The sequence below is a fragment of the Bos indicus x Bos taurus genome, chromosome 1 (genome assembly GCF_003369695.1).
Source record: "Bos indicus x Bos taurus breed Angus x Brahman F1 hybrid chromosome 1, Bos_hybrid_MaternalHap_v2.0, whole genome shotgun sequence".
Classification (NCBI taxonomy): Eukaryota; Metazoa; Chordata; class Mammalia; order Artiodactyla; family Bovidae; genus Bos; species Bos indicus x Bos taurus.
The window spans coordinates 132,755,974-132,779,060 of NC_040076.1; the positions used below are offsets into that span (position 1 = coordinate 132,755,974).

Genomic DNA, 23,087 nt, shown 5'->3' on the forward strand with positions numbered 1-23,087 from the left:
AGTTATCACTTCACACCTGTTAGAATGGCTATTATCAAAAGACAACAAATAATAAGCATTGGCCAGGATGTAAAGATAAGGAACACTTGTGCACTGTTTGTAGGAAACTAAATTGGTGCAGCCACTATGGAAAACAACGTGGAGGTTCCTCGAAAGATTAAAAATAGAACTACTATATGATCCAGCAATTCCACTTCTGGGCATATATCTGAAAGACATGAAAACATTATCTTGAAGAGATAACCACATTCCCATGTTCACTGAAGCTTTATAATAGCTAACGCATGGAAACAACCCAAGTTTTTTTTCAATGGGAAAAACATTTAAATAGTTAGTTTATTAATTTCCAAAAGACATTATTGATACAGAAACTATTATTGCCTTCAATTATATGGATTGATTCTAAGATCAATATATAAGCTAGTTCTAAAATTTCACATGGAAGAGAAAATATGAAAGAAGAGTGCAGAGAAGCTTGGGGTCAGGGGACTAAGACAAAATAGTAATATTTTTCCTTTAAACTGAGCAGTGGGTAACGCTCATTGTACTGTTATGCTTTACACCTTCAGTTCAGTTGCTCAGTTGTGTCCGACTCTTTGCAACCCCATGAATTGCAGCACGCCAGGCCTCCCTGTCCATCACCAACTCCCGGAGTTCACTCAAACTCATGTCCATCGAGTTGGTGATGCCATCCAGCCATCTCATCCTCTGTCGTCCCCTTCTCCTCCTGACCCAAATCCCTTCCAGCATCAGAGTCTTTCCCAATGAGTCAACTCTTCGCATGAGGTGGCCAAAGTACTGGAGTTTCAGCTTTAGCATCATTCCTTCCAAAAAACATCCAGGACTGATTTCCTTTAGAATAGACTGGTTGGATCTCCTTGCAGTCCAAGGGACTCTCAAGAGTCTTCTCCAACACCACAGCTCAAAAGCATCAAATCTTCAGCGCTCAGCTTTCTTCACAGTCCAACTCTCACATCCATACATGACCACAGGAAAAACCACAGCCTTGACTAGATGAACCTTTGTTGGCAAAGCAATGTCTGCTTTTGAATATGCTATCTAGGTTGATCATAACTTTCCTTCCAAGGAGTAAGCGTCTTTTAATTTCATGGCTGCAGTCACCATCTGCAGTGATTTTGGAGCCCCAAAAAATAAAGTCTGACACTGTTTCCACATCTATTTCCCGGGAAGAGATGGGACCAGATGTCATGATCTTAGTTTTCTGAATGTTGAGCTTTAAGCCAACTTTTTCACTCTCCTCTTTCACTTTCATCAAGAGGCTTTTTAGTTCCTCTTCACTTTCTGCCATTAAGGGTGGTGTCATCTGCGTATCTGAGGTTATCGATATTTCTCCCCGGCAATCTTGATTCCAGCTGTGCTTCTTTCAGCCCAGTGTTTCTCATGATGTACTCTGCATATAAGTTTGTTTTATAAATATTGTGCTATAGCTATATTTTTTTTAAAAAGAACAAAGAAAGAAGATTGTGCCTACCAAAAATCAAAATATATTATCAAGATATAATAATTAAAAGCGTATTAATGGCACAGAAGTGAAGATCAATGGAACAAAATAGAGTACTAAAACCAATCTATACATATATAGATAAATTATTAATTAGTAATCTGACATGCCACTTACTAGAAAAATTATTCAAATGAATAGCCAACAAGATTTTTCCCTTACACTATTCACAAAAATAAATTTCAGATGAATTAAAGACCTAAATGTTATAAGAACATATACGAAAATGTAAGATTACTATGTTTTTATCTTCAGGACAGGAAAGACATCCATTAAAAAGTTAGTTAAAAAAAAAAACTTAGCAAAAAAAAAAAATTCAAATCAAAAAGCCATAAAAGCAAAGATAGGAAAATTTGACCCCAAAACTAAAAACTGACAATGGGAGAGGACTTACAGATTGGAAGAAAATGTACAATTTTCATAAATAAAGATTGAGTATCTAGAACCCAAAGAACTCCTGTAAATAAATAAAAAGCATTTTCTACATTGTATATAACAGAAAAAAAAAAAAGAGAGAGAATGTTTAAACAAAACAGAAGTTAAATTTCTCTCTTATGGGAAAGAAGTTGAGGTCTGGTGCAGCAGCTCCACCAAATGCTCAGAAACCCCGATTTTCTGGCTCATTGAGCTCACGGTCCTCTAGGATGGCTGTTAGAGCTCCAGTTATTACTTCTGTGTTCCAATATACAGATTGGGTGAAGGGATGAGGGAGTGCCTTCTCTCTTGAAAGAGGCTTCAGAAAGTTACATCGAGCCCTTCTGCTTATGTATTCTTAGCTAAAACTCACATAGTTATACTTAGCTCCAAGGAAGCCCAGAAATGTAATCTTCTGGATGCTGGCAGCAATGCACCTATGTAAAAGCTGGGGTTCCTATTACTAAAGATAAAGGAAGAATGGGTCATAGGAGGTAACCAGCAGTCTTTGTTATGCCATCCAAATAGAAAAAAAACAAGTAAAAATGGTCAAAAATTGAGGAAATGTGCTCAACCCCAGGGATATAAAAATTAAAACAAGGAGAGAGCTATGGCTGATTTATGTTGATATCTGAAACCAATGCAATACTGTAAAGCAATTATCCTTCCGTTAAAAATAAATAAATTAAAAAAAAAAAACTAGGAGAGAGGAGCTTTAAAAACTTTTGAGAGAGGCAAAAATTTGCAAGTTGGTGAATACATGAGGCTTTTTATCCTTTGTTAAATTTTTTCAACAAAGAGACCATATTCTATATTCCTAGTGTAACTAAAAGTAATACAAATATTTTATTAAAAACATAAATATATTACAGATTTTAATTATATTACATATACTATAATATTAGAATAGACACCTTGGGGACCAATTTGGCATTATCTGTTAAAATTTTGATTATATGGTTATATGACCTGGTAATTCCATCTTTCAGAATCTATACAATATAAACATTCATACATTTGCATAAGTACCAGAATGTTCACTGCAGTAATGCCTGAAAGGGGAAACACTGGAAACAACCCGAGGGTTCATCATTAGGGGAATAGCCCTACTTAATTTTCTTCATAGCACTATTACCACTATCTGAAATTACATTATTTATTTATCTACTTATTTGTCATCCAGGAAATTAGCTCATCTAGGGGCTTCCCTAGTGGCTCAGGAGGTAAAGAATCTGCCTGCAATGCGGGAGAGCTGGGTTTGATCCTTGAGTTGGGAAGATACCCTGGACACAGGAATGGCAACCCACTCCAGTATTCTTGCCTGGAGAATTCCATGGACAGAGGAGCCTGGCAGACCACAGTCCACTGGGTCACAAAGAGTCAGACACGACTGAAGTGACCTAGCACGTATGCACATAACTGCTTTTACGTGTGGATTCCAATACTGTGGAATGTGGATTCCAATACTGCTGCCAACACTGAATGAAACCCCACTCATAAGCAGAGCCTGCCATAGGAAAGAGGTCCCAACTAGAATGCCAGGAGAATGCCAAGATTGCTAAGACATACCATGCTGAGAGAAGACAAAATGCTGATATCTGAGCCACAGTGCTTGAGTGGGGCAATGGTAGAAATGCTGTAACCAGCATTACATCAGTCCTCACAGCAGGATTGCAACTCCATGGACTGCAGCACACCAGGCTTCCCTGTCCTTCACCATTTCCCGGAGCCTGCTCAAACTCATGTCTATCAAGTTGGTGATGCCATCCAACCATCTCATATTCTGTCGTCCCCTTCTCCTGCCTTCAATCTTTCCTACCATCAGGGTCTTCTAACGAGGCAGTTCTTAACATCAGGTGGCTAAAGTATTGGAGCTTCAGCATCATTCCTTTCAATGAATATTCAGGGTTGATTTCCTTTAGGACTGACTGCTTTGATCTCCTTGCAGTCTAAGGGACTCTCAAGAGTCTTCTCCAATACTACAGTTCAAAACACCAATTCTTCAGTGCTCAGCCTTCTTTAAGGTCCAACTCTCACATCCATACATGACTACTGGAAAAACCATAGCTTTGACTAGACAGACCTTTGTTGGCAAAGTAATGTCTCTGCTTTTAATGTGCTGTCCAGGTTTGTCATAGCTTTTCTTCCAAGAAGCAAGCGTCTTTTAATTTCATGGCTGTGGTCACCATCTGCAATGATTTTGGAGCCCAAGAAAATAAAGGGCTCCATCCTTAAGGCTGTGAAATAGGAAATATGTCTGTGATCATGAAATGGAAGGGCTCAGTGCTTTTGCTGTGATTTCTAAGTTCATAATGACAAACCCATTCACAGACACTAATCTCTGCTTTTTATTTCTAACCTCGTAGACAAGCAGTTTTCAAACTGCTTAAAAAAAACAATATAGAACTGGGGGACTTGTTCAAAAGATTAAAGATGGATCAAAAAACAGAAGGGAGAGAAATAGCCTCAGTGCTCGATCTTGAGGAACACTCGACTACTGAGGGCTCTGGGAAGAAGAATTTGAAAGGGAACTGAATGCTGGGGAAAATGAACTTAAGCAAAGACTCGAGAGAAGGAGCTTTGTAGACATTATGGGAGAGCAAAGGTCCTGAGGGAGGGATGTACCTGCTTTGTTGAAGGAAGTACAAGGTACATTGGTGACTGGGACAAAGTAAGCACAGGGGAGAGTAGTAGGAGATGATATCAGATAAGTAAAAGGGGGTTTAGATTATTCAGGGCCTTGTAGGTAAGTGTAAAACCTAATATCAGAGAACTTACTTTAAAAAGTTTTTTTTTAATTGAAGGATAATTGCTTTAAAGAACTTTGTTGTTTTCTGTCAAACCTCAACATGAATCAGCCATCAGTTCAGTTCAGTTGCTCAGTCGTGTCTGACTCTTTTCGACCCCATGAATCGCAGCACGTCAGGCCTTCCTGTCCCTCACCAACTCCCAGAGTTCACTCAAACTCATGTCCATCGAGTCAGTGATGCCTTCCAGCCATCTCATCCTCTGTCGTCCCCTTCTCCTCCTGCCCTCAATCTCTCCCAGCATCAGAGTCTTTTCCAATGAGTCAACTCTTTGCATGAGGTGGCCAAAGTACTGGAGTTTCAGCTTTAGCATCATTCCTTCCAAAGAAATCCCAGAGCTGATCTCCTTCAGAATGGACTGGTTGGATCTCTTTGCAGTCCAAGGGACTCACAAGAGTCTTCTCCAACACCACAGTTCAAAAGCATCAATTCTTCGGCGCTCAGCTTTCTTCACAGTCCAACTCTCACATCCATACATGACCACTGGAAAAACCATAGACTTGACTAGACGGACTTTTGTTGGCAAAGTAATGTCTCTGCTTTTGAATATGCTATCTAGGTTGGTCACAACTTTTCTTCCAAGGGGTAAGCGTCTTTTAATTTCATAGCTGCAGTCACCATCTGCAATGATTTTGGAGCCCCAAAAAATAAAGTCTGACACTGTTTCCACTGTTCCCCATCTATTTCCCATGAAGTGATGGGACCAGATGCCATGATCTTCGTTTTCTGAACATTGAGTTTTAGGCCAACTTTTTCACTCTCTCTTTCACCTTCATCAAGAGGCTTTTTAGTTCCTCTTCACTTTCTGCCATAAGGATGGTGTCATCTGCATATCTGAGGTTATTGATATTTCTCCTGGCAATCTTGATTCCAGCTTGTGCTTCTTCCAGCCCAGCATTTCTCATGATGTACTCTGCATATAAGTAATAAGCAGGGTGACAATATACATCCTTGACGAACTCCTTTTCCTATTTGGAACCAGTCTGTTGTTCCACGTCCAGTTCTAACTGTTGCTTCCTGACCTGCATACAAATTTCTCAAGAGGCAGGTCAGGTGGGCTGGTATTCCCATGTCTTTCTGAATTTTCCACAGTTTATTGTGATCCACACAGTCAAAGGCTTTGGCATAGTCAATAAAGCAGAAATAGATGTTTTTCTGGAACTCTCCTGCTTTTTTCCATGATCCAGTGCATGTTGGCAATTTGGTCTCTGGTGCCTCTGCCTTTTCTAAAACCAGCTTGAACAACTGGAAGTTCACGGTTCACGTATTGCTGAAGCCTGGCTTGGAGAATTTTGAGCATTACTTTACTAGCGTGTGAGATGAGTGCAATTGTACGGTAGTTTGAGCATTCTTTGGCATTGCCTTTCTTTGGGATTGGAATGAAAACTGACCTTTTCCAGTCCTGTGGCCACTGCTGAGTTTTCCACATTTGCTGGCATATTGAGTGCAGCACTTTCACAGCATCATCTTTCAGGATTTGAAATAGCTCAACTGGAATTCCATCACCTCCACTAGCTTTGTTCGTAGTGATGCTTTCTAAGGCCCACTTGACTTCACATTCCAGGATGTCTGGCTCTAGGTCAGTGATCACACCATCGTGATTATCTTGGTTGTAAAGATCTTTTTTGTACAGTTCTTCTGTGTATTCTTGGCATCACTTCTTAATATCTTCTGCTTCTGTTAGGTCCATACCATTTCTATCCTTTATCAAGCCCATATTTGCATGAAATGTTCCCTTGGTATCTCTAATTTTCTTGAAGAGATCTCTAGTCTTTCCCATTCTGTTTTTTCCCTCTATTTCTTTGCATTGATCACTGAGGAAGGCTTTCTTATCTCTTCTTGCTATTCTTTGGAACTCTGCATTCAGATGCTTATATCTTTTCTTTTCTCCTTTGCTTTTTGCTTCTCTTCTTTTCACAGCTATTTGTAAGGCCTCCCCAGACAGCCATTTTGCTTTCTTGCATTTCTTTACCATGGGGATGGTCTTGATCCCCGTCTCCTGTACAATGTCACGAACCTCAGTCCATAAATCATCAGGCACTCTATCTATCACAATCAGCCATACGTATACATATATCCCCTCCCTTATGAACCTCCCTCCCATCTTCTGCCCATCCCATCCCTCTAGATTGATATAGAGCCCGTTTGAGTTTCCTGAACCATACAGCAAATTCCCATTGGCTATCTTCTGAACCACCTGAGAAGCCCATCTATTTTACACATGGTAATGTAAGTTTCCATGTTACTCTTTCCATACATTTCATCCTCTCCTCCCCTCTTCCCATATCCATAAGTCTATTCCCTGTATCTGTTTCTCCATTGCCACTGTACATGAATTCTTTAGTACCATTTCTCTGCTGCTGCTGCTAAGTTGCTTCAGTTGTGTCCAACTCTGTGCGACACCATAGCCAGCAGCCCATCAGGCTCCCCCATCCCTGGGATTCTCCAGGCAAGAACACTGGGTTGCCATTTCCTTCTCCAGTGCATGAAAATGAAAAGTGAAAGTGAAGTAGCTCAGTTGTGTCTGACTCTTAGCGACCCCATGGACTGCAGCCTACCAGGCTCCTCCATCCATGGGATTTTCCAGGCAAGAGTAATGGAGTGGGGTGCCATTGCCTTCTCTGACCATTTCTCTAGATTCTGAATATGTGTGTTAGAATACGATGTTTATCTTTCTCTTTCTGACTCACTTCACTCTGTATAAAAGGTTCTAGGTTCATCTACCTCATTAGAACTGACTCAAGTGTGTTCCTTTTTATGGCTGAGTAATATTCCATTGTATATATGTACCACAAATTCTTTATCCATTCATCTGTTGATAGACATCTAGGTTGCTTCCATGTTCTAGCTATTGTAAATATTGCTGCAATGAACAATGGGATACATGTGTCTTTTTCAATTTTGATTTCCTCAGGGTATATGCCTACGAGTGGGATTGCTGGGTCATATGGTGGTTTATTCCTAGTTTTTTTAAGGAATCTCCATACCATCTTCCATAGTGGCTGTATCAATTTACATTCCCACCAACAGTGCGAGAGCATTCCCTTTTCTCCACACCCTCTCCAGCATTTATTGTTTGTAGACTTTTTGATGATGGCCATTCTAACTGGTATGAGGTGATTTCTCATTATAGTTTTTTTTTTTTTTTTTCTCATTATAGTTTTGATTTGCATTTCTCTAATAATGAGTGGTGTTGAACATCTTTTCATGTGTTTGTTAGCCATCTGTACGTCTTCTTAGGAGAAATGTATGTTTAGCTCTTTCCCCCACTTTTTGATTGGGTTGTTTGTTTTTCTGGCACTGAGTTGTATGAGTTTCTTGTATATTTTGGAAATTCATCCTTTGTCAGTTGTTTCATTTGCTATTATTTTCTCCCATTCTGAGGGCTATCTTTTCACCTTGCTTATAGTTTCCTTTACTATGCAAAAGCTTTTAAGTTTAATCAGGTCCCACTTGCTAACTTTTGTTTTTATTTCAATTACTCTAGCAGGTGGGTCATAGAGGATCTTGCTTTGATTTATGTCATTGCATGTTCTGCCTATGTTTTTCTCTAAGAGTTTTACAGTCTCTGGTCTTACATTTAGGTCTTTGATCTATTTTGAGTTTATCTTTGTGTATGGTGTTAGGAAGTGTTCTAATTTCATTCTTTTTTACATAGCTGTTTAGTTTTCCCAGCACCAGTTATTGAAGAGGTTGTCTTTGCCCCATTGTATATTCTTGCCTTCTTTGTCAAAAATAAGGTACCCATAGGTGCATGGGTTTATTTCTGGGCTTTCTATCTTTTTCCACTGGTCTGTATTTTTGTTTTTGTGCCAATTCCATACTGTCTTGATGACTGTAGCTTTGTAATATAATCTGAAGTCAGGAAGGTTGATTCCTCCATCTCCATTCTTCTTTCTCAAGACTTCTTTGGCTATTTGGGGGCTTTGTGTTTCCACATGAATTGTGAAATTTTTTGTTCTAGTTCTGTAAAAAATGCCATTGGTAATATGATAGGGATTGCACTGAATCTGTAGTTTGTTTGGTAGTGTAGTCATTTTCATAATATTGATTCTTCCTACCCAGGAACATGGAATAGCTCTCCATCCATTTATGTCATCTTTGATTTCTTTCATCAGTGTCTTATAATTTTATGTGTACAGTTCTTTTGTCTTCTTATGTAAGTATATTCCTAGATATTTAATTCTTTTTGTTGCAACAGTGAATGGGATTGTTTCCTTAATTTCTCTTTCTGAGTTTTCATTGTTAGTACATAAAAATGCAAGTGATTTCTGTGTATTGATCTTGTATCCTACAACTTTGCTAAATTCACTGATTAGGTCTAGTAATTTTCTGATACGATATTTAGGGTTTTCTATGTACAGTATCATGTCATGTGCAAACAGTGAGTGCTTTACTACTTCTTTCCTGATCTGGATTCCTTTTAATTCTTTTTCTTCTCTGATTGCTGTAGATAGGACTTCCAGAACTATGTTGAATAATAGTGGTGAAAGTGGACAGCCTTGTCTTCTTCCTGATCTTAGGGGGAATGCTTTCAGCTTTTCACTATTGAGAATGTTTGCTGTAGGCTTATCATATATGGCTTTTACTATGTTGAGGTAGGTTCCTTCTATGCCCATTTTTTGAAGAGTTTTAATCACAAATGGGTGCTGAATTTTGTCAAAGGCTTTTTCTGAATCTATTGAGATGATCATATGGTTTTTATCTTTCAATTGTTATCACCAATTGTTAATATGGTATACCACATTGATTGATTTACATACATTGAAGAATCCTTGCATTCCTGGAATAAACCCAAGTTGATCATGGTGTATGAGCTTTCTGATGTGTTGCTGAATTCTGTTTGCTAAAATTTTGTTGAGGATTTTTGCATCTATGTTCATCAGTGATATTGGCCTGTAGTTTTCTTTTTGTGTTGTCTTTGTCTGGTTCTGGTATCAGGGTGATGGTGGCCTCAAAGAATGAGTTTGGAAGTGTTCCTTCCTCTGCAATTTCTTGAAAGAGTTTTAGAAGGATAGGCATTAGCTTTTCTGTAAATGTTTGACAGAATTCTCCTGTGAAGCTATCTGGTCCTGGGCTTTTTTTTGGGAGATTTTTAATCACAGATTCAATTTTAATGCTTGTAACTGGGTTGTTCATAATTCTTACTTCTTCCTGGTTCAGTCTTGGAAGATTGAACTTTTCTAAGAATCTGTCCATTTCTTCCAGGTTATCCATTTTATTGCCATATAGCTGTTCATGATAGTCTCTTATAATCCTTTGTATTTCTGTATTGTCTGTTGTAACCTCTCCTTTTTCATTTCTAATTTTGTTGATCTGATTCTTTTTTTCTTGATGAGTCTGGCAAAGGGCCTGTCAATTTTGTTTATCTTCTCAAAGAACCAGCTTTTAGTTTTATTAATCTTTACTACTGTTTCTTTCTTTTTCATTTATTTCTGTTAGGATCTTTATGATTTCTTTCCTTCTACTAATTTTGGAGTTTTCTTTGTTCTTCTTTTTCCAGTTGTTTTAGGTGTAAAGTTAGGTTGTCTATTCGATGTTTTTCTTGTTTATTGAGGTAGGACTGTATTGCTGTAAACTTACCTCTTAGAACTGCCTTTGCTGCATTCCATAGGTTTTGAGTTGTCATGTTTTCATTGTTATTTGTTTCTAGAAAGTTTTTGATTTCCCCTTTGATTTCTTCAGTAACCTGTTGGTTATTTAGAAATGTGTTGTTTAATCTCCATGTGTTTTTGTTTCTTACAGTTTTTTCTTATAATTGATATCTAGTCTTATAGCTAGTCTCACTGTGGTCAGAGAATATGCTTGATATAATTTTAATTTTCTTAAATTTACTGAGGTTTGATTTGTGACTGAAGATGCGGTCTATCCTGGAGAATGTACCATGTGCAGTTGAGAAGAAGGTGTATTCTGCATTTGGATGGAATGTCCTGAAGATATCAATGAGACCCACCTCATCTAATGTAGCATTTAATACATGTCTCCTTATTAAATTTCTGTTTTGATGATCTGTCCATTGGTGTGAGTGGGGTGTTAAAGTCTCCTACCATTATTGTGTTATGGTCCATTTCTCCTTTTATGTCCATTAGTGTTTGTCTTATGTATTGAGGTGTTCCTATGTTGGGTGCATAGATATTTACAATTGTTACGTCTTCCTCCTGGATTGATCCCTTGATCATTATGTAGTGCCCTTCCTTATCTCTTGTAATGTTCTTTATTTTGTGATCTATTTTGTCTGATATAAGGATTGCTACTCCAGCTTTCTTTTGCTTCCCATTTGCATGGAATATATTTTTCCATCCTCTCACTTTCAGTCTATATGTGTCTTTAGGTCTGATGTGGGTCTCTTGTATACAGCATATATAGATGGGTCTTGTTTTTGTATCCATTCAGCCAGTCTGTGTCTTTTGGTTGGAGCATTTAATCCATTTACATTTAGAGTAATTATTGATATATATATATATCAATAATATATATATCAATAGGAATATATATATATTCCTATTGCCTTTTTGTAATTGTTTGGGGTTGATGTTGTAGATCTTTTCTCTTCTCTTGTATTTCTTGACTATATACAACCCTTTAACATTTGGTATAAAGCTGGCTTGGTGGTACTGAATTCTCTTAACTTTTGCTTGTCTGAAAAGCTTTTGATTTCTCCATCAATTCTGAATGAGGTCCTTGCTGGGTACAGTAATCTCGGTTGTAGATTTTTCCCTTTCAGTACTTTAAATATATCCTGCCATTCCCTTCTGGCCTGCAGAGTTTCTGCTCAAAGATCAGCTGTTAAGCATAAGTTAAGTATGTATGTTACTTGTTGCTTCATCCTTGCTGCTTTTAATATTCTTTCTTTGTGTTTAGTCTTTGTTAGTTTGGTTAGTATGTGTCTTGGCATGTTTCCCCTTGGGTTTATCCTGTATGGGCCTCTTTGTGCCTCTTGGACTTGATTGACTCCTTTGCCGTGTTGGGGAAATTTTCAACTATAATCTCTTCAAAAATTTTTTCATACCCTTTCTTTTTCTCTTCTCCTGCTGCTGCTGCTGCTGCTAAGTCGCTTCAGTCATATCTCTGTGCAACCCCATAGACGGCAGCCCACCAGGCTCCCCCGTCCCTGGGATTCTCCAGGCAAGAACACTGGAGTGGGTTGCCATTTCCTTCTCCAACGCATGAAAGTGAAAAGTGAAAGTGAAGTCGCTCAGTCGTGTCTGACTCCTAGCGACCCCATGGACTGCAGCCCACCAGGCCCCTCCGTCCATGGGATTTTCCAGGCAAGAGTACTGGAGTGGGTTGCCATTGCCTTCTCTGTTCTCCTTCTGGGACCCCTACAATTCAAATGTGGGTGTGTTTGATAGGGTCCCAGAAGTCTCTGAGACTATCCTCATTTCTTTTCATTCTTTTTAATTTATTCTGCTCTTCAGAAGTTATTTCCACCATTTTATCTTGCAGCTCACTGATTTGTTCTTCTGCTTCAGATATTTTGCTATTGATTCCTTCTAGAGTATTTTTAATTTCAGTAATTGTGTTGTCTCTGTATGTTTATTCTTTAATTCTTCTAGGTCTTTGTTAATTGATTCTTTCATTTTCTCCATTTTGTTTTCAAGGTTTTTGATCACCTTTACCATCATTATTCTGAATTCTTTTTCAGGTGGTTTGCCTATTTCCTCTTCATTTATTTGGACTTCTGTGTTTCTAGTTTGTTCCTTCATTTCTGTTAATATTTCTCTGCCTTTTCATTATTTTCTTTTAACTTATTGTGTTTGAGGTCTCCTTTTCCCAGGCTTCAAGGTTGAATTCTTTCTTCCTTTTGGTTTCTGCTCTCCTAAGGTTGGTCCAGTGGTTTCTGTAAGCTTTATATAGGGTAAGATTTGTGCTGAGTTTTTGTTTGTTTGTTTTTCCTCTGATGGGCAAGGCTGAGTGAGGTGCTAATCCTGTCTGCTGATGATTTGGTTTGTATTTTTGTTTTGTTTGTTGTTTAGATGAGGCATCCTGCACAGGGTGTCACTGGTGGTTAGGTGATGCTGGGTCTTGTATTCAAGTGGTTTCCTTTGTGTGAATTATCACTATTTGATACTCCACAGGGTTAGTTCTCTTGTAATCTAGGGTCTTGGAGCCAGTGCTCCCACTCCAAAGGCTCAGGGTTTGATCTCCTGCCTGTGTTCTTCTGTCTTCCAATAGGTGGCTCAGCAGTAAAGAATCCACTTGGTAGGGTTGTTGCACAGGTCTCATACTTTTATCCAGGAAAGCACCTGGAACAGTGCCTGGCAAGTAGTAACTATGCAAAAAACATTAGCCTTTATTAATATGTTAACATTCAGTCAACCTCAGATACCATAAGAGTCCTGACCAGGTCCAAGAACTTACTTTTAATGGGGTCCCTCTAGCTACCAGGAGAGCAAGGGTAGAAGGAGGGGAAAAGAGGCTGTGGCAATAATCCAGATGAGATACAATGGTGGTCTGGACAAGGTAGAAGCAGTAGAGATATTGGGATGTTACCAATTCTAGATGCATTCTCTTGGCAGAGCCAAGAGAGTTGGCTGATAGACTGAATGGGTGAAAGAGAAGCGAGTCAGAGATGATGCCAATATTTTTGGCCTGGGCTACTGGAATAATGGAGCTGCTATTTACTGAGACAGGACAGGCTGTGGGAAGAGTGGGTTTTATAGGGGAAGATTAGGAGTTCAGTTTTGAGATACCTGTCAGACAGCCAAATGGAGAGGTCAAGTAGGCACTTAGGTAACAGAATATGAGGTTCAGAGGAGAGGTGTAACTTGGAGAAGAAAACTGGTAGTCTTTGGTATGTATTTAACATCATGAGACTGGGTAAAATGAAAAGGAAATAGGGTTGATAAGGAAGATTGGAAGTTTCAGGAATAAGCAGCACTCCAACTCTCAGAGGTCAGGAAGATGATGAGGAATGAGCAAAAAGACTGAGAAAGAATCACCAGTAAGGTAGGAAGAAATCTAGAGAATGTAGTATTTTGGAAACTAAATGATGAAAGTATTTCAAAGAAAGTAATAAACAACTATGCAAAATGCTGTTGAAAGGTCAAGCAAGAAAAAGACTGAAAACTTACTCACTGGAGTCAGCACTGTTGAAGGTAAAGTCCTGACTCAAAGAGAGGGGGCTCAAGAGAGACTGGTGGAAAGGAACTTAACTGTCTCTCGGTAAGTGAGACAACAGAGAGGAACAGATGTGGAGAAGGATCAAGAGGAGGGTCAAGATAGAGTTTGGGTTTGTATCACAAGGCACTGTATCTCTAGTGTTTGGTAAAGTGCCAGGCACATAGTGATAACTCAATAAATATTTGTTGACTAAAGTGAATGAAATCACTAACCACGGATTCAGGAAATAGTCTTAGTTTTAGAAGTTTAAAGTTGGTACAATGAAATGTGAAATTCTTGGTCCAATAAAAAGAACTGCTTTCATTCTCCTTCAATGCCTGAAAACTCTTTCATATTGAAAACTATGACTCACATACCTAGAACAGCTATCCTTAAATTTGAGAGGAACAGTAACAGAATTTGACAAGTACATGCTCAACAAGAAAAAAATACTTTCAATTTTGTATGGGTACAACCTAACCAAATATCTTTTGCACCTGGGGTCCTGTGACTGGCTGAGTACTAGTCCTCTAGTTACATCATGACTCACTAGGCACTATTAATAGAATGGAAGACTCTTGGTAGTTGCTGAAGGATCATATATCTGACAAGGGTCTGGTAACCAGAATATATAAAGAACTCTTAACTACACAACAACAAAAGGACAGACAACCCAATTAAAAAACAGGCCAAGAACTTGAATAGACATCTCTCCAATAAAATGGCCAAAAAACACATTAAAAGATGCAAAGCATTAAAGTAATGCAAATCAAAATCACAGTGTGAAATATTTTCACAGTGTGAAATATCACTTCACACCCACTAGGATGGCTATGACCAAAACCAAAACAAACCCAGAAAATAACAAGTGTTGATGAGGACATGGAGAAACTGAAACTTTCAAACACTGATAGTGAAAATGTAAAATGGTGCAGTTGCTGTGGAAAACAGTATGGTGGCTACTCAAAAAGATAAATTTAGAATTACCAGATGGTCCACAATTCCACGCCAGGTATATACACAAAAGCACTGAAACAGATATTCAAGTAAAAACTGGTACACAAATGTTCTTGGTAGCACTATTTACAGTAGCCAGAAGGTATAAACAATGGAAATGCCCATCAATTGATAAATGGATAAACAAAATGTAGTATATCCATTCAATGGAATTATTATTCAAAGAAAGGAACACATGCTACAACATGAACGAACCTTATAAACTTCATGCTAAATGAAAGAAGCCAGACACAGGAAGTCACATATTCTGTGATTCCATTTATATGAAATGTCCAGGATAAACAACTTCATAGAGAAAGAAAGCAAACTGGTGGTCACCAGGAAATAGGGGGAGAAAGGGATGAGGAGCGACTGCTTAATGGGTACAGGGTTTCCCTCTGGGATGATAAAAATGTTCTGAAATTAGATAATGGTGATGGTTGTTCAACACTGTAGATGTATTGAGATTCACTGAATCGTACACTTTAAAATGACTGAAACAGTTAATTTTATGTTACATGAATTTTAACTCAATAAAAACAATAAATCACACAGCTCACACTTGACACATTAAGGCCATGCACCCAAGAACTGACTCAATTCTCTTACCATGTGCCATTTCCTCCTTTATAAACCAAAGGTACTCTGGACAACTTTGGCAGTGAACTTTTCCCTCCATCTAGCACCATCAGGCATAGTGGGTGTGTGTGTGTGCACGTGCATGCATTGTGTGTGTGTATGTGTGTGTACGTGCTCAGTCGTGTCTGACTCTTTGCAACCCCATGGACTGTAGCCCACCAGGCTCCTCTGTCCATGGAATTTTCCAGGCAAGAAACACTGGCGTGAATTGCCATTTTCTTTCTCCAGGGGATCTTCCCCACCCAGGGATTGAATCCACGTTTCTTGTGTCTCCTGCACTGGCAGGCAGAGTCTTTACCACTTGCGCCACATGGGGAACCAACAGGCATAGTACCTAACTGTATTTGTGATAACAGAATTCCTACAATTGACTAAGCACAAAAGTTTCTAAGTACAATATTTTCTTATCATAGACTCCCAATGTAAACCTTCTTAAACCAAGGCCTGCTATTCATATCACAAAGTCATCCTTCATTTAGAAGTTAACCATTATTCACATAACTGATGAATCAATGACAGCTGTGAAGGACAATCCCTTATGAGATGATACTGTTTGCAAAAAGAGTACAGCCAATGGGGTTTTTGCCTTCAACTAATAAATACCATTTTTTACTAACAATCCTCGGCATTTTCCAACCCCTGTGATTTCTATCCTGCTGGTAGATCACAACTCTTAGAAATATGATGTGTAAAACTGACCTTTAAACCTTCCTGTGTCAGATTACCATTGCCAATGAGGCAGAAATGGATAAAAGACAGATTGGTAGTGAACATCTGCATGACAACTCACTCCAGAGAGTCACTCTAACCTAAAGTCTTCAGGCAACAGCATTCAAACAGCCTTCTGGAAACCAGTTTGTTTGGTGTTCTCTTATTCTGAGCTCAATGAGGGCCTAATCCTCCATACCTTTTAATCACCATCAGCGATAAAGATTTCAAAGTATCAGAAATGTTACATGCACGCAACTGGAAAACCAAACTGCAAGATAAAGTTAATTAGGAGAAAATAATAGCTGCAAAGACTACTCCTAGGAATGACACATAGATACATATTCCCTGACCAAGCCAAGTGTTACATTTTCAACATGCTGACAATCTGGTCTTTGTTCATCAATTCACTGAAAAGATGATGTCAGGGTCACTGGAGTGCTGCTGGCCTTTAGGATCGATGGCTTTCCAGATAAGAAACAGACTAAGGGCATAATCACCAACATCTGAGTCTCAAGAGTCCTGGAAAAATACCTCCTCAGGGACAAGCACAAAGTCTCCAAAACAAATGCAAACAAGACCCCTTGGAATGGGGTAGAGGGGTAATCAGGCACCTCTGAGATACCTCCTTGAAAAGTCAGGAGAAGCATCTGGGTAACAACACAGGCTAAGTGCCTCCCATAGAGACATATAAGACACCTCCCTCTCTCTCATCACTCCTCTATTGGCTAAACTTCTCAAAAGATTTTTCCAACGTTCACAATTTCCATTTCCTTACTTTCTATTCACTTCAATCTGGTTTCTGCTTTTTTCAATCTAAAGCAGTTGTTACTGAGGTCAAAGACTCCATCTTGCTAAATTCAATATAGCATTTTCGGTCTACATCTTTACTTGAGGACTCCTCTTATTAAAATACTCTCTTACCTTGCCTTTCATGACACATCTTAAACTGGAATTAAATTTGAAAATGAGTTTCTAAGACAAAAATCAAATACAGTTTAAATTATTCTTGAAAATTCTTTAAATGGCCTACTAAGTAAAGCCTGTCTTTTGTATGTATAACTTTATGCAGTAATGAATAGAATATATGCATACATGCAAAACAAACAGTAAGTATACCTGCTGTTTGGAACACTTTCTTTCATCTAACTAGAAACAATTTCAATGTATTGGGTTAAGTTTGCACATCTTAACTGCAAGCAGGTTACCATCCACTGTACCTCTCTTGCCACTTCTCATCACTTTTCTGGGGCTACCCTCCTGGACTCAACTTTGAAATGGTAGGGCTGAGCCCTCCTCTCACTTGCACGATGGTTCTCAACTTCCACTGCTCAGTGGAAACACCTGAGGACTTTAAAAATCCAAGGCTGAAATTCAGAAAAAATAAACAGAAACAGGGGCTCCCCTAGAGGCCCAGATGTAAAGAATCTGCCTGCCACGCAGGCAGGAGATTCAGGTTTGATCCCTGAGTAGGGAAGATCCCCTGGAGAAGAAAATGGCAACCCATTCCAGTATGCTTTGCCTGGAAAATCCCAAGCATAGAAGAGCGTGGTGGGCTACAGTCTGGAAGGCTGCAGAGTTGGACAGGACCTAGCAACTAACAAACAGAAAAAGAAATTTCTGAGGTAGGCTCCAGCAACAGTATTTTTTAACCATTCAGTGTTTCCATGTGCCACGAAAATGAGAATCACTATTCCATACTTTCTCCCTACAGCAGGGATTCCACACTCAAGTGCCTATAGGGTCAGAAAAGAAAATAAACAAAGCAGGCCAGGAATAAGTCTTAGGTAGTGGTAGGCTCTTTGGTGGACTAGAAAGCAGCTGGGATCAGCTGTGCTCAATTGTTCCCACATGGGAAAGCCAGATCAGTAGTGCTACATCTTCATACTTTTAAAGAAAAGCCCTAAATCTAGATTTTCATGGGAAATTTTAACATTTTAAATTATTGGCAACTAGCTCAAAATTAAACCACCACTACCACCACTGTATGTGAAAAACAACACAAATCTGTAAAGCAGATTCAGCTGTGGGCTGAGGGTGTACAACCTCTCTGCTGGTTAATTCCATCTATGCCCTTCAATTTATACCTAAATATGTGTATCCCCTGTTCATCCCACTCTTCTGGGCTCTGGATTTGAATCAGCAAATGCTCATGTGACATCTCCGCTTCTCACCAGTCCCAAAGTGAACTGTAATTTAAACTACCTCAACCATTTGTCCTTCCAATGTTCTCTAGTTCAGGTACCAGAACCATTCACCTGGCTGGGCAAGCAAGAAACCTGGGCTTCATCCTATGCATGTATGTCTCTTTCTCACTGCTTGTACCATACCACTCATCAAATCCTATTGATTACACCTCCTAAATATATCCCTTGCATCTATCCACTTCCCTTCATTTCCTCTGTTATCAGCTCGGTCCCAGCTACCAGTTTTTCTCTACCTTTCCACAGTGTAGTTTCCCTCTGTATCCATGGATGAAAACCTGCAGATATGGAGGCCTGACTGTATTACACCATGTTATATAAGGGACTTGAGCATCCATGGATTTTGGTATCGAAGAGGGTCCCAGAACCAATCCCCAGTGGATCCTAAAGATTGACAGTATTAGCCAGCTCAAGTTGCCACAGTAAAATACCACAGACTGGACAGCTTAAACAACAGAAATTTGTTTTCTTACAGTTCTGGAGGATAGACCTCCCATATCAATGTCTGGCAAGGCTGGTTTCTGGTAAGGACTCTGCCTGGCATGTAAATGGCTACCTTCTCACTGTGTGCTCACATGGCCTTCCCTTCCTCCTCTTCTTGTAAAGCCACCAATTTTATTGGATTAGGGCCCCACCCTTATGACCTCATTTAACCTTAATTATCTCCTAAATACTACCTTCAAATATAGTCACATTAGGGAGTAGGGCTTCAAAAAGCAATTTTAGGGGGATGCAATTCACTCTATAGCACACTGTAATTTAGAATCATTTTTCTCCCAACATTCACTCATTCTCTCCAATTTGATAAGAATAATCTTTTACAACCACAAATATTTACAGATGTTTGTGTGTATACATATTTGACCCAACAATTGCACTTCTAGGAATTTATCCTACAAATATATTCACACACATATGAACTAGCATATGCATAATACTATTTCTTATAGTAAATTACTGGAAACAATTTAAATGTCCCTCATTAGAGGAACGGTTATATAATCTGTGGTGTATCTATACAATGGAATACTAGATAGTCATTCAAAAGAATAAGAACACTATGTACTAGAATGGAAAGATTTCCAGGACATCGTTAAGAGAACAAAACAAGAAACAGAACAGTGTATACCAGTATGCTGTTTGTGTAAACAACAGAAAGAATATGTGTTTGCTTGAATGTTAATGACATTTCTAGAATGACAATTCTAGAAAATGTCTAGAATGATACATAAAACTACTAACAGTGATGACCACTTTGGAAGGTATGGGAAAACTGGAAGCTGGGGGAGGGAGTAGGACCCGCTGCAGACATTCTGCAGACTGTCCCCCTAAGCTTCACCTTGTAACTTCTATTTTTTCTCGAGTCTACCTCACCTTAAAGGTTATTACCCAAGGAAACGTTCCCCAGTTTCCAAACTAGGTCAGTACCCCTTTTATAGGTACTCATAGTACCTGTACATGGTCCAAGAGTGCAGAGACAACATCCGTGGCTTTTACTGCTGTATTCCCAGACCTAAATTCATGTCTGCCTGGCAAACTGGGCCCTCCCTCACATGTTTGCTGAACAAATGACTGACTGCTCTTACCTTCAAACCTAGCAGAGTAAACTGACACAGAAGCAAATGATGACAATGCATTTGTCATTAGTGTTAAGACAGCAGTCCATTTAGAACAGTGATTCTCAAGTGGGGGTGATTTTGACCCTTCCAGGGGACATCAGGAAGTGTCTGGAAACATTTTTGAGTGTTACAACTGTGTGGGTTGTGTGACTGTTTGTCACAATTGTGTGTGTGTGGAGGGGGACTCCTGGTAACTATTAACTAGAGGTCAGGAATGCTGCTAAACAACCTATAATGCATAGGATAGCCTCCACAAAAAGAATTATCTGGTCCAAAATGTCAACCGTATCTCTAATTTAGAGTAAGGTCATAACCAAAACGGTGATCAGTTCTATTCTAGATGGTGGTGTTTTTTTGCAGGGGGAAGTGGGGTGGGGTTAGGATGTTAAGAAAAGCTTCAGAGAGGAAGTAAAGCTTTAAGCTGGTGTGTTGAAGGGTGGCAGGGACCATATCAGAGTAAATTGTCTGCCAGAGGTAATGTGAAGTGTTTAAAGGCAAAGTTATGGTTTGAACAGGTACCCACCCCCCGCCCCAAGTACCCCATACCCTGATATTACTCAACTTCTTTATTCCCTTCTTGCTGAAACAAAACTTTCATTCTCTTAGGGTAGTGGTTTCAGCTAAAAATATTAAGGCCAAATTAATTCAGACTAAGATAAAGTCAGATAGGCCATTCACTCTTCAAAATGTCAGCTGCATTTTAAAATTTGCAAATACGAATACAAAAAAATCTTTAACTCCTTAATGTTCAGATTACTTGTAATAAAGCTATTTTTGAACTCAATAGCCAGGTTGGTTCTGGTAAAGATTTCTCCAGTTTTTTTAAAAAAGGGCTTCTCCATTTTTTTTTTAAACTTTCTTTCCTCTGTACTCAGTTTCTGAGCTCCCAAGATCCAAGTTTTTCCACAAGCATCTCATGCTATTAAGTTCTTGTGCCAGAGAGGATAGGATGCAATAAATGTAAATGAATTGTACATGTAAATTAGGAGTAATCTGTAGATTTTTTTAAAGGCTTTCACTAAAAGTTATAGATACTCCTGGAAGAAATTAAGTTCAGATAATTTAAAATAGAAAGAAAGAAAGAAAACAGTGTTTTACTGTAACACAAGCCTGCTGCCTACTGAGCTGAAAGCACACACTCTACTCTAGTATGGCCATTCTCAGGGTCTCGGAGTGGGTGTTCTCTCCAGAAACTGAGGCCTGAGACTAACCAAGAACAAAGAAAAACGCCTGGCACAGAAGGTTTGGGCGAAGTTTTGTACATAAATGATTTGAGGAGGAACACTTCCTCAGATTTTGGAAGGCATACAAATCACTCTTTTTCTTGCTTACATGTTAAAAAACTTTTATTTCGTGTTTCCAGATCATTTCCTAATAAGAAAATACCTTATAATTTACAGACAGCAATTTATTCTCCCTTACATTTGCTGACCACTAAAACTGGATACAGTTTCCTTAAGCTTTACCAGAGTCAGAGGATTGGGAATGATGTGAGCACAGCAGAGTGCAGATGCAACATCAACTCCAACGTCGGCCAGCTGGTTTCCATCGAGAGGTCCCCCAGGAGAAAGCCCCTCCGAGGCGGCGGCCGGCGTCGGCGCGGAGTAAGACCCACCGGGGCGGCCCAGTGGCAGCCACGGGGCAGGGCCGAGGTCTGCCTGGCCCCCGTTTACCTTTGTTTCAGGTACTCCCGCTCCCAGCCGGGCCCGGGATCCCGCCCGAGGCCCCAAGCTGGTGACACATCCTTCTTTGGCCAAGTCGGGCCGAGGTTGGGCAGGGGGCGGGGAAGGAAATAAAGCCTCAGCGCCTAACGACGTGACTCTCAGTTCTTCCAAAACGTTGGCATTTGTTTCTCTGCCAAGCTTTCCTATTAACAAGTTCCCGAGGGCTGTACGGGTGAACTGGCCCCGGAGCCCCAAAAGTGGGAGGGACCAGGCCGTCCCCCGCCCGCTCGTCCGTGGGCGCCCCGGGGCAGGCCGTTTTCACACCTCCCGGGCTGACAAGGCCCGGGACCAAGCTGGGCATGAGGCGGCGCCCGTACCGCCTCGAACCCCGACCTCCGCGGCCGGGCCAGCCCAGCTGGCCCCTCGGGCCAGTCCGGTCCCCGCCCCCAGGCCCCGGCCCCGCCCGCCCGGGCCTCCGCGCACCGCCCCCCGGCCTCGCCACAACCCGCGGGCCGGACCCGGGGCGCTAGAGCGCCGGGCCGCGCGGCGGGCGGCCACACGCCTACCTCAGCACCCGCGGTTCCTCCTCCGGCTCCTGCCTCGGATCACGGACAGCGCTAGCCGCCGGGCCTCCCGGCGGCGCGGGACATGAGACTGCGAGTGCGGCGCGTGAGGAGCTGAGGCCCGAGCGCGCCCCGCCCAGCCGCCAGTCCACCTCCTCCTACCCCTCGGCCCCACCTTCTGCCGTGGGCTCGGCGCCCCGCCCCGCCCACCAGGCTCCGCCCCTCCCAGTGGGCCCCGCCCACCCTGCTGGCCCGAGAGTGACAAGGGGCGGTCAGGGGCGCTAGGAGAGCCGCGGCGTCCGCAGTCCCTGCAGTCCCTGCAGTCCCGCGTCTGAAGGCCATGCGGGAACGCGATTCCTAGTGCTTACTACGATTTGGCGGATGCGAATTTCACTCTCGGATATATTATTACAGTGGCTGGTATTATAACCTTATCGTTGTTATTGTCATTAGTAGTTTTGCCCTCTTGTAGCCGACTGGATGGTACCATCTGAGGCCAGAGGTGGCAGACAGGTAGCCCTCACCGCTGACCAGACATTCCTGGTCACTCCGATCCCGCCAGTGGCCAGCATCTGCGCCGTATTGTCGTTATAAATAGTGAACAATTGTGTGAATTTTGAAAGAGATATTTATTATTAACAGTTATTGTTAAATATAACACAAATGCAGAAAGTCGTATAAAACCAATATACAACTTATGAATTATCCAGAGACATACGCCCTTATAACAACTCCTGAAATTTAGCACCATGTAAAATGGTCTGGCTTGAAACATAAATCTCATCGATAGTTGGGAGGAGACAGCTCCGGAAGGTCCTCCCAAAATTGCCTTCCTTGTAAATGACACAG

At 40.6% G+C, this 23,087-nt stretch overlaps 1 protein-coding gene across 2 annotated transcripts in view; it reads right to left on the bottom strand.

Moving 5' to 3' along the window:
* PPP2R3A (protein phosphatase 2 regulatory subunit B''alpha) overlaps window positions 1-22,405 on the bottom strand; it is a 234,044-nt gene extending 211,639 nt beyond the window's left edge. The window contains exon 1 of one of the 2 annotated variants that reach the window (XM_027545443.1): window positions 22,242-22,405. The gene's annotated coding sequence lies outside the window, so the exon portion shown is untranslated. The remainder of the gene's footprint in view (window positions 1-22,241) is intronic. The other variant, XM_027545444.1, reaches the window with a different exon arrangement.
* Between the last annotated feature and the right edge of the window lie 682 nt (window positions 22,406-23,087).